Source organism: Pan troglodytes, chromosome 20 (genome assembly GCF_028858775.2).
Source record: "Pan troglodytes isolate AG18354 chromosome 20, NHGRI_mPanTro3-v2.0_pri, whole genome shotgun sequence".
Classification (NCBI taxonomy): Eukaryota; Metazoa; Chordata; class Mammalia; order Primates; family Hominidae; genus Pan; species Pan troglodytes.
The window spans coordinates 55,683,960-55,691,698 of NC_072418.2; positions in this window are offsets into that span (position 1 = coordinate 55,683,960).

The following is a 7,739-nucleotide window of genomic DNA, read 5'->3' on the forward strand; positions in this document are numbered from 1 at the left end:
AAGACCTTCAGAAATACATCCTTGGGTCATTAAACTGAAAAAAGGTTTAGTTACTTTCTAAAAAATACCACTTCAGGCCAGGCACGGTGGCTCAAGCCTGTAATCCCAGCGTTTTGGAAGGCCGAGGAGGACAGATGGCCTGAGGTCGGAAGTTGGAGACCGGCCTGACCAATATGGAGAAACCCCATCTCTCCTATAAATACAAAAATTAGCCTGGCCTGTTGGCATGCGCCTCTATTCCCAGCTACTCGGGAGGCTAAGGAAGGTGAATCGCTTGAGCCCAGGAGACACGGAGGTTGTGGTGAGCCAAGATCACGCCATTGCACTCCAGCCCAGGCAACAACAGTGAAACTCCGTCTCAAAAACAAAAAATAAATAATAATAATAAAAAATATATATATATGGCCGGCGCAGTGGCTCATGCCTGAGTGGGACTCCGTCTCAAAACAAAACAAAACAAAACAAAAAACAAAAAAAACACATTACCAGTTCCACAGTAGGGTGTCCTCAAAAACAAAGGAAATGCCTCCTCTTTAAGTTTTTCTTACATAGGCATCCAGGTAAATACAAAGATATGTCTACCTGCCGGTTGGCTGACAGTCTAACACAACTTATTACTTTGTTGATTTAAAGCTATCCATGACTGGTTGCGGTGGCTCATGCCTGCAATCCCGGCACTTTGGGTGGCCGAGGTGGGCAGATCACCTGAGGTCAGGACTGTGAAACCAGCCTGGCCAACATGGTAAAACCCCATCTCTACTAAAGATACAAAAATTAGCGAGGTGTGGTGGTGCGCGCCTGTAGTCCCAGATACTCAAGAGGCTGAGACGGAAGAATCAATTGAACCTGGGAGGCAGAGGTTGCGGTGAGCTGAGATTGTGCCACTGCACTCCAGCCTGGGTGACATAGAGAGACTCCATCTCAAAAAAAGAAATAACTAACTTTAAAGACGAAAATAAAGAAAAATCTGGAGAGGTCTCAGGAATCTCTAGCCAGTCTGATTGGAGAGTGTTCTTCCTCACTGAAGTCAGACACCAAAAACCGTGAAAGCTGGCTGATTTCTGAACTGCTGAAGTTCCAACAGAACATAACCAGATATACAAAGACATAACATGGATGATCCCAAGAAATTATACACAAATTTATAAAACAGAGACTTAGAAATAACGGGACTAAAAATTCAAAATAAGCCTGGGCAACATGTTGAAACCATGTTTCTACCAAAAATACAAAAATTAGCTAGACACGGTGGTGCACACCTGTAGTCCCAGCCACTTGGGAGGCTGAGATGGGAGGATCGCTTGAGCCTGAAATGCAGAGGCTGCAGGGCACATGGTGCTCTCTCATGTTCTCAGAGAGGGCGCTTTTACACCTGGGGGTACGGATGGAATCTTCCCAGAGCTAAGAAATGAGGAAATGCCACGTCCTAGAAGAAGCAGTCAGTTTCTCAATAGCCCCTCCTGCAGGAACCCTCCAGATACATGTAGCGAAGTCAGCACACTCACAGGCAGCCAGTGTGGCATTCTTGGTAACAGTGAAAAACTGGGAAGGACTCACGTGTCTTCATTCAGAAAATGCTCCAAGGAGGATGAAAAACAGTAAGCTATCTTGTTTCCTACCTTGAAAATGTGGAATATTTCAAGACTTGCAGGATGAAATACCACAATAAAACATTTATCATGTCGAGCTCTTTGGCTCACGCATGTAATCCCAGTACTTGGGAGGCCGAGGAGGGAGGATCACTTGAGGCCAGGAGTCTAAGACCAGCCTGGCCAATATGGAGAAACTCCGTCTCTACTAAAAATATAACAATTAGCCAAGCATGATGGCACCTACCTGTAATGCAGCTATTCAGTTGGCTGAGGCTAGAGAATCATTTGAACCCATGAAGCAGAGGTTGCAATGTGCTAGTAAGTTCCAGCCTGTTGACAGGGTCAGACACCTGTCTCACAAAACATACAAAACAAAAAACAAAACAACAACAACAAAATCATTTGGCCTGGCACAGTGGCTCATGCCTGTAATCCCAGCACTTCGGGAGGCTGAGGAAGATGGATCACTAGAGGCCAGGAGTGCCAGACCACCCTGGCCAACATGGTGAAACTCCATCTCTATTAAAAATACAAAAAACTTATCCAGGCATAGTGGCACACACCTTTAGTCCCAGGTATTCAGGAGGCTGAGGCACAAGAATCACTTGAACCTGGAGGAAAGAGTCTGCAGTGAGGCAAGATTGCACCACTGCGCTCCAGTCTGGGCGACAGGCACATTCATCAAAGAATTTTATCTAAAATCTCATAATGGTGTCTGAATACATTTCTGTAGGACTTACGCTGACTTGCCACAGTACTCTCAGCAGTGATTCCCCATTGAGCCAAGGGAACTGGTGGAAGGCTGGACAGGAAAGGGGATGCCTAAGTGAACTTTCTTTGTCCGGGAGTGGTTGCTCAACGCCTGTAATCCTAGCACTTTGGGAGGCCGATTTCTTGTTTTAAAAGCAATAATAGAACAAATTATCCTCTACCACTGATGTTACCTCCACTTTCCATTCCATTCTAAGTCATTAAAAGTGCAGAGTCAAAACTGGGAATTGTGGCAAATGCTTGTAATCCCAGCATTTTGGGAGTTCAAGGTGGATGGATCACCTGAGTTCAGAGGTCTGAGACCAGCCTGACCAATGTGGTGAAACCCTGTTTCTACTAAAAGTACAAAACTTAGCGCTGGGTGGGCTGGCTCATGCCTGTAATCCCAGCACTTTGGGAGGATGAGGTGGAAAGATCATGAGGTCAGGATTTTGAAAGCAGCCTGGCCAACAAGGCAAAACCCCATCTCTACTAAAAATACAAATATTAGCTGGGTGTGATGGTGCATGCCTGTAGTCCCAGCTACTCAGAAGGTTGAGGTAGGAGAATTGCTTGAACCCGGGAGGTGGAGGTTGCAGTGAGCCGAGACCGCGCCAAGGCACTCCAGCCTGGGTGACAGAATGAGGCTCCATCTCAAAAAACAAACTAACAAAAACTCAGCTGGGCCTGGTGGTGCACACCTGTAGTCCCAGCTACTTGGGAGGCTGAGCCAGGAGAACTGCTTGAACCCAGGAGGTGGAGGGTGCAGTGAGCTGACAGATATTGTGCCACTGCAATCCAGCCTGGCGACAGAGCAAGACTCCATTCTCACCCACCTAAAAAAGAAAAAAAAGTGCAGAGTCCAGCCAGGCTGGCTGTCTCATATCTGTTATCTCAGCAATTTGGGAGGCTGAAATGGGAGGCTGAAATGGGAAGATCACTTGAGGCCAGGAGCTCAAAGCTATAGTGAGCTTTGACTATACCACCGTATTCCTGCCTGGACAAAATAGCAAGATCCCATAGCCACATAATAAAAAATGAAAGACTTAGCCAGATATGGTGACACATGCCTGTCATCCTAGCTCCTTGGGAGGGTAATGTGTGGATCACTTGAGACCAGGAGTTTGAGGCTGCTATAAACTAGAATTGTACCATTGCACTCCAGACTGGGCCACAGAGCAAAACCCTGTCTCTAAAAACAAAAAAAAATTGGCTTCAAATGCATTACAAAATCAGAAACAAAATATCTCCCTTTATTGGTCTCCTTTCCAGAATGTACAAGATATCAGTGCACATTAATGTATGACTTTCATATGTAGTTTCTGGGATCCAGTCCACAAAGAGCTAAACGTGCATCCAAATGTGGTGCCTGAACAATCCCAGCTGCCCAGCAGCACTGACACCATGGGGCCCATACCCCATCTCCATCCATGTCTGGTGTGAGCCCTTCCCAGGACCATGCCCAGTGCAGCCTCTATGGAAATTCATGTCACTGAGTTATAGAAGACGGATTTTTTTTTTTTTTTTTGAGATGGAGTCTTGCGGTGTCTGCTCACTGCAAGTTCCGCCTCCCGGGTTCACGCCATTCTTCTGCCTCAGCCTCCCGAGTAGCTGGGACTACAGGCACCCGCCACCACGCCCGGCTAATTTTTTTGTATTTTTAGTAGAGACAGGGTTTCACCATGTTAGCCAGGATGGTTTCCATCTCCTGACCTCATGATCCGCCCGCCTCAGCCTCCCAAAGTGCTGGGATAACAGGCGTGAGCCACCGCGCCCGGCCTAGAAGATGGAATTTAAGCGAAGATGAGAGGGACTGACAGAAGGCATGGGTGAGTGCGAGCAAACGTGTCAGGCAGGACGCTTCAGACTCAGAAAAGACTGGCTACTGTAACACCTGGCTTTTCAGAAAGAAAGGAGACAGGATAATCCACCAAGGAATATCACGTACACCCATACAAAACAGGCACTTTGTGATTTTTTTAAATTTTATGTATTTTTATTTTTTTGAGACAAAGTCTTGCTCTGTCACCCAGGCTGGAGTAAAATGGCGTGATCTCACCTAAATGCAACCTCCGCCTCCTGAGTTCCAGCAATTCTCCTGCCTCAGGCTCCTGAGTAGCTGGGATCACAGGCATGCTCCACCATGCATGGCTAATGATTGCATTTTTAGTAGAGATAAGGTTTCACCATGTAGGCCAGGCTGGTCTCGAACTCCTGACCTCAAGTGATCCACCCACCTCAACCCCCCAAAGTCCTAGGATTACAGGCATGAGGCACTGCACCCGGCGGCACTTTGTGACATTAACAAGTGGAGTGCCATTTGAACCCGGGAGGCAGAAGTTGCGCTGAGCCGAGATCATGCAATTGCACTCCAGCCTGGGTAACACAGAGAGACTTTCTCTCAAAAAAGAAAAGAAGAAATGACTAACAGTGTCAGAGGGCTCAATTACGATGTTACAACTACAGTTAAATAACAGCCAGGCCATACAGCAATTCTATATATACGCATTTCCCTTAGTTATCTAGTTCACCATGCATAAAACATAGAATGTGTACTGGGAAAATTGATAAACTGGGATCAAACATTGTATAAAACAAATTGCACAATAAAAACATTAAAAAAATGATGCAGGCTCCCTGGTCTGAATGTTTGTATTGGCCAAAAGCCATGTTCACAGTTCTTATTCTCCAATAAGATGTTCCTGCAGATGGGGCCTTTCAGATAATTTGATCATGGGTGTTGACTACTCATGAATAAGACCAGTGCCTTTATTTTTATTTTTATTTCTTTATTTATTTTTTTGAGATGGGGTCTCCCCCTGTCACCCAGGCTGGAGTGCTGTGGCAGGATCTCGGCTGACTGCAAGCTCCGCCTCCCAGGTTCACGCCATTCTCCTGCCTCAGCCTCCCGAGTAGCTGGGAACACCGGTGCCTGCCACCACGCCTGGCTAATTTTGTTTCTGTATTTTTAGTAGAGATGGGGTTTCACCATGCCAGCCAGGATGGTCTTCATCTCCTGACCTTGTGATCCACCCGCCTCGGCCTCCCAAAGTGCTGGGATCACAGGCGTGAGCCACCTTGCTCAGCCTTATTTTTATTTTTTTCTTTTTTTATTTTATTTTATGTTATTATACTTTAAGTTTTAGGGTACATGTGCACATTGTGCAGGTTAGTTACATATGTATACATGTGCCATGCTGGTGCGCTGCACCCACTAAATCGTCATCTAGCATTAGGTATATCTCCCAGTGCTATCCCTCCCCCCTCCCCCCTATTTTTTCTTTATTTATTTTTGAGAAAGAGTTTCACTCTTATTGCCCAGGCTAGAGTGCAATGGCCTGATCTTGGCTCACTGAAACCTCTGCCTCCTGGGTTCAAGTGAGTCTCCTGTCTCAGCCTCCTGTGTAGCTGGGATTTCAGGCATGTGCCACCACACCCAGCTAATTTTTGTATTTGTAGTAGAGATGGGGTTTTACCATGTTGGCCAGGCTGGTCTCGAACTCCTGACCTCAGGTGATCTGCCTGTCTTGGCCTCCCAAAGTACTGGGATTACAGGCTTGAGCCACCGCACCCAGCCATCCATTTTTTTGTGTTCAGTAGATTCGAGGATTCACCATGTTGGACTGACTGGTCTCAAACTCCTCACCTCAAGCGATCTACCCACCTCAGCCTCCCAAAGTGCTGGGATTAGAGGTGTGAGCCACCGTGGCCAGCCAGTCTAAGCTGTTTCTGACAGGACAGTGAAATGACGGAGACAGGAAAAGGAGCATGCCATCATCAATATCACTGAAGGCTGACAACTCTTATTACACAAAGGCAGTTTACAGCCTGTCGTATAAAAGCTGCAATGTGTGAAGCCATCTGATAGCACTAACTTGTTTAAAAACCTGGAGGCAGCTGGGAACGGTGGCTCATGCTTGTAATCCCAACACTTTGGAAGACCTAGGCAGGTGGATCACCTGAAGTTGGGAGTTTGAGAGCAGTCTGACTGACATGGAAAAACCCCATCTCTACTTCAAATACAAAATTAGCTGGGTGTGTTGGCGCATGCCTGTAATCCCAGCTACTTTGGAGCCTCAGGCAGAATAGCTTGAACCTGCGGGCGGAGGCTGCAGTGAGCTGAGATTGCACCACTGCAGTCCAGCCTGGGCAACAAGAGCGAAACTCCATCTCAGAAAACAAACAAACAAAAAATCTGGAGAAAAATTAACATTATTTCTCAAATAAGTTCTCATATAAGTACAGCAGGCCCCCAGTGTTCATGTACATGACTCCAATTTGCACATACAGTAAGTGAGGGACAAACTTGATCCTGGGCCTGAAGGATCCCACGACACGTTTCTAAGCACAATAGTCCACCAAGAAAGTACAGAAAACAACCAGTCACAAAAAATGCTGCAAGGAGAACAGAATGAAATACTACAAGGGGGATACAAGGGCTGAGCTGGGACACAAGGGCTGAGCTGTGCTGCTGACAGTGGTTCTAAAGCCATCCCTCATGGATCATGTGCTGAGTCATCATGCCCTGCACACGTTGATTTAGGCAGCCTCCAATAATTTTGTCCAGTGGATGAATAAGGTCTTGACTTACTCAGTGAGAGTAGTGTTGGAGGGGAGGGGCTCACAGGGAAATTGGAGTGTTCACTATTACAAAGTCATTAGGCTGGTATTTGCATCCAGATCAATGTATTATGTGAGGCAAGGCCAGGAAAGGAAGGGCAAGGGTGGACGGCAGGAAGTAATGGGCATGTAGGAGCGAACTTTGTACATGCACGTCTGTGGGAATATAATTCCACTAGGATAGACCAAATCTTGAGCTCGGAGGAAAGTGGAACTAATTTAGCAAATGGTAAAATATTGACCCAAGCTTAAATATGCAAATTACAATACAGGCAAGGGACAAGAATGAACGAGATCCAAAAAAGCAGCAGTATGGTGGCCTAAGGTGAAAGCAGTTTTACATCTCTTAAATTAAATGGCCTCTGATACCTAGTTTCAAGCATATACTCAACAATATGCCGTGTATAGATTCCAGAATTTCATACACACAAAAAAAATGAGTAAAGTCTATGAGGAGTGCAGCAACGAAGGAGACCATGGATGTGAAGAATTCCCTGGCTGAGTAGGTAGAGATGTGTCTGTGGAAACAGAGACAGACTGAGCGCAGTGGCTCATGCCTGTAATAACAATAATAATAATAATGACAGGTTTTTTCTGTTTTCTCTTTTTTTGAGATGGAGTGTCACTCTATTGCTCAGGCTGGAGTGCAGTGGTGTGATCTCGGCTCACTGCAACCCCTGCCACCCAGGTTCAAGCAATTCTCTTGCCTCAGCCTCCCGAGTAGCTGGGATTAACAGGCGCCTGCCACCAGGCCTGGCTAAAAGTTTGTATTTATTT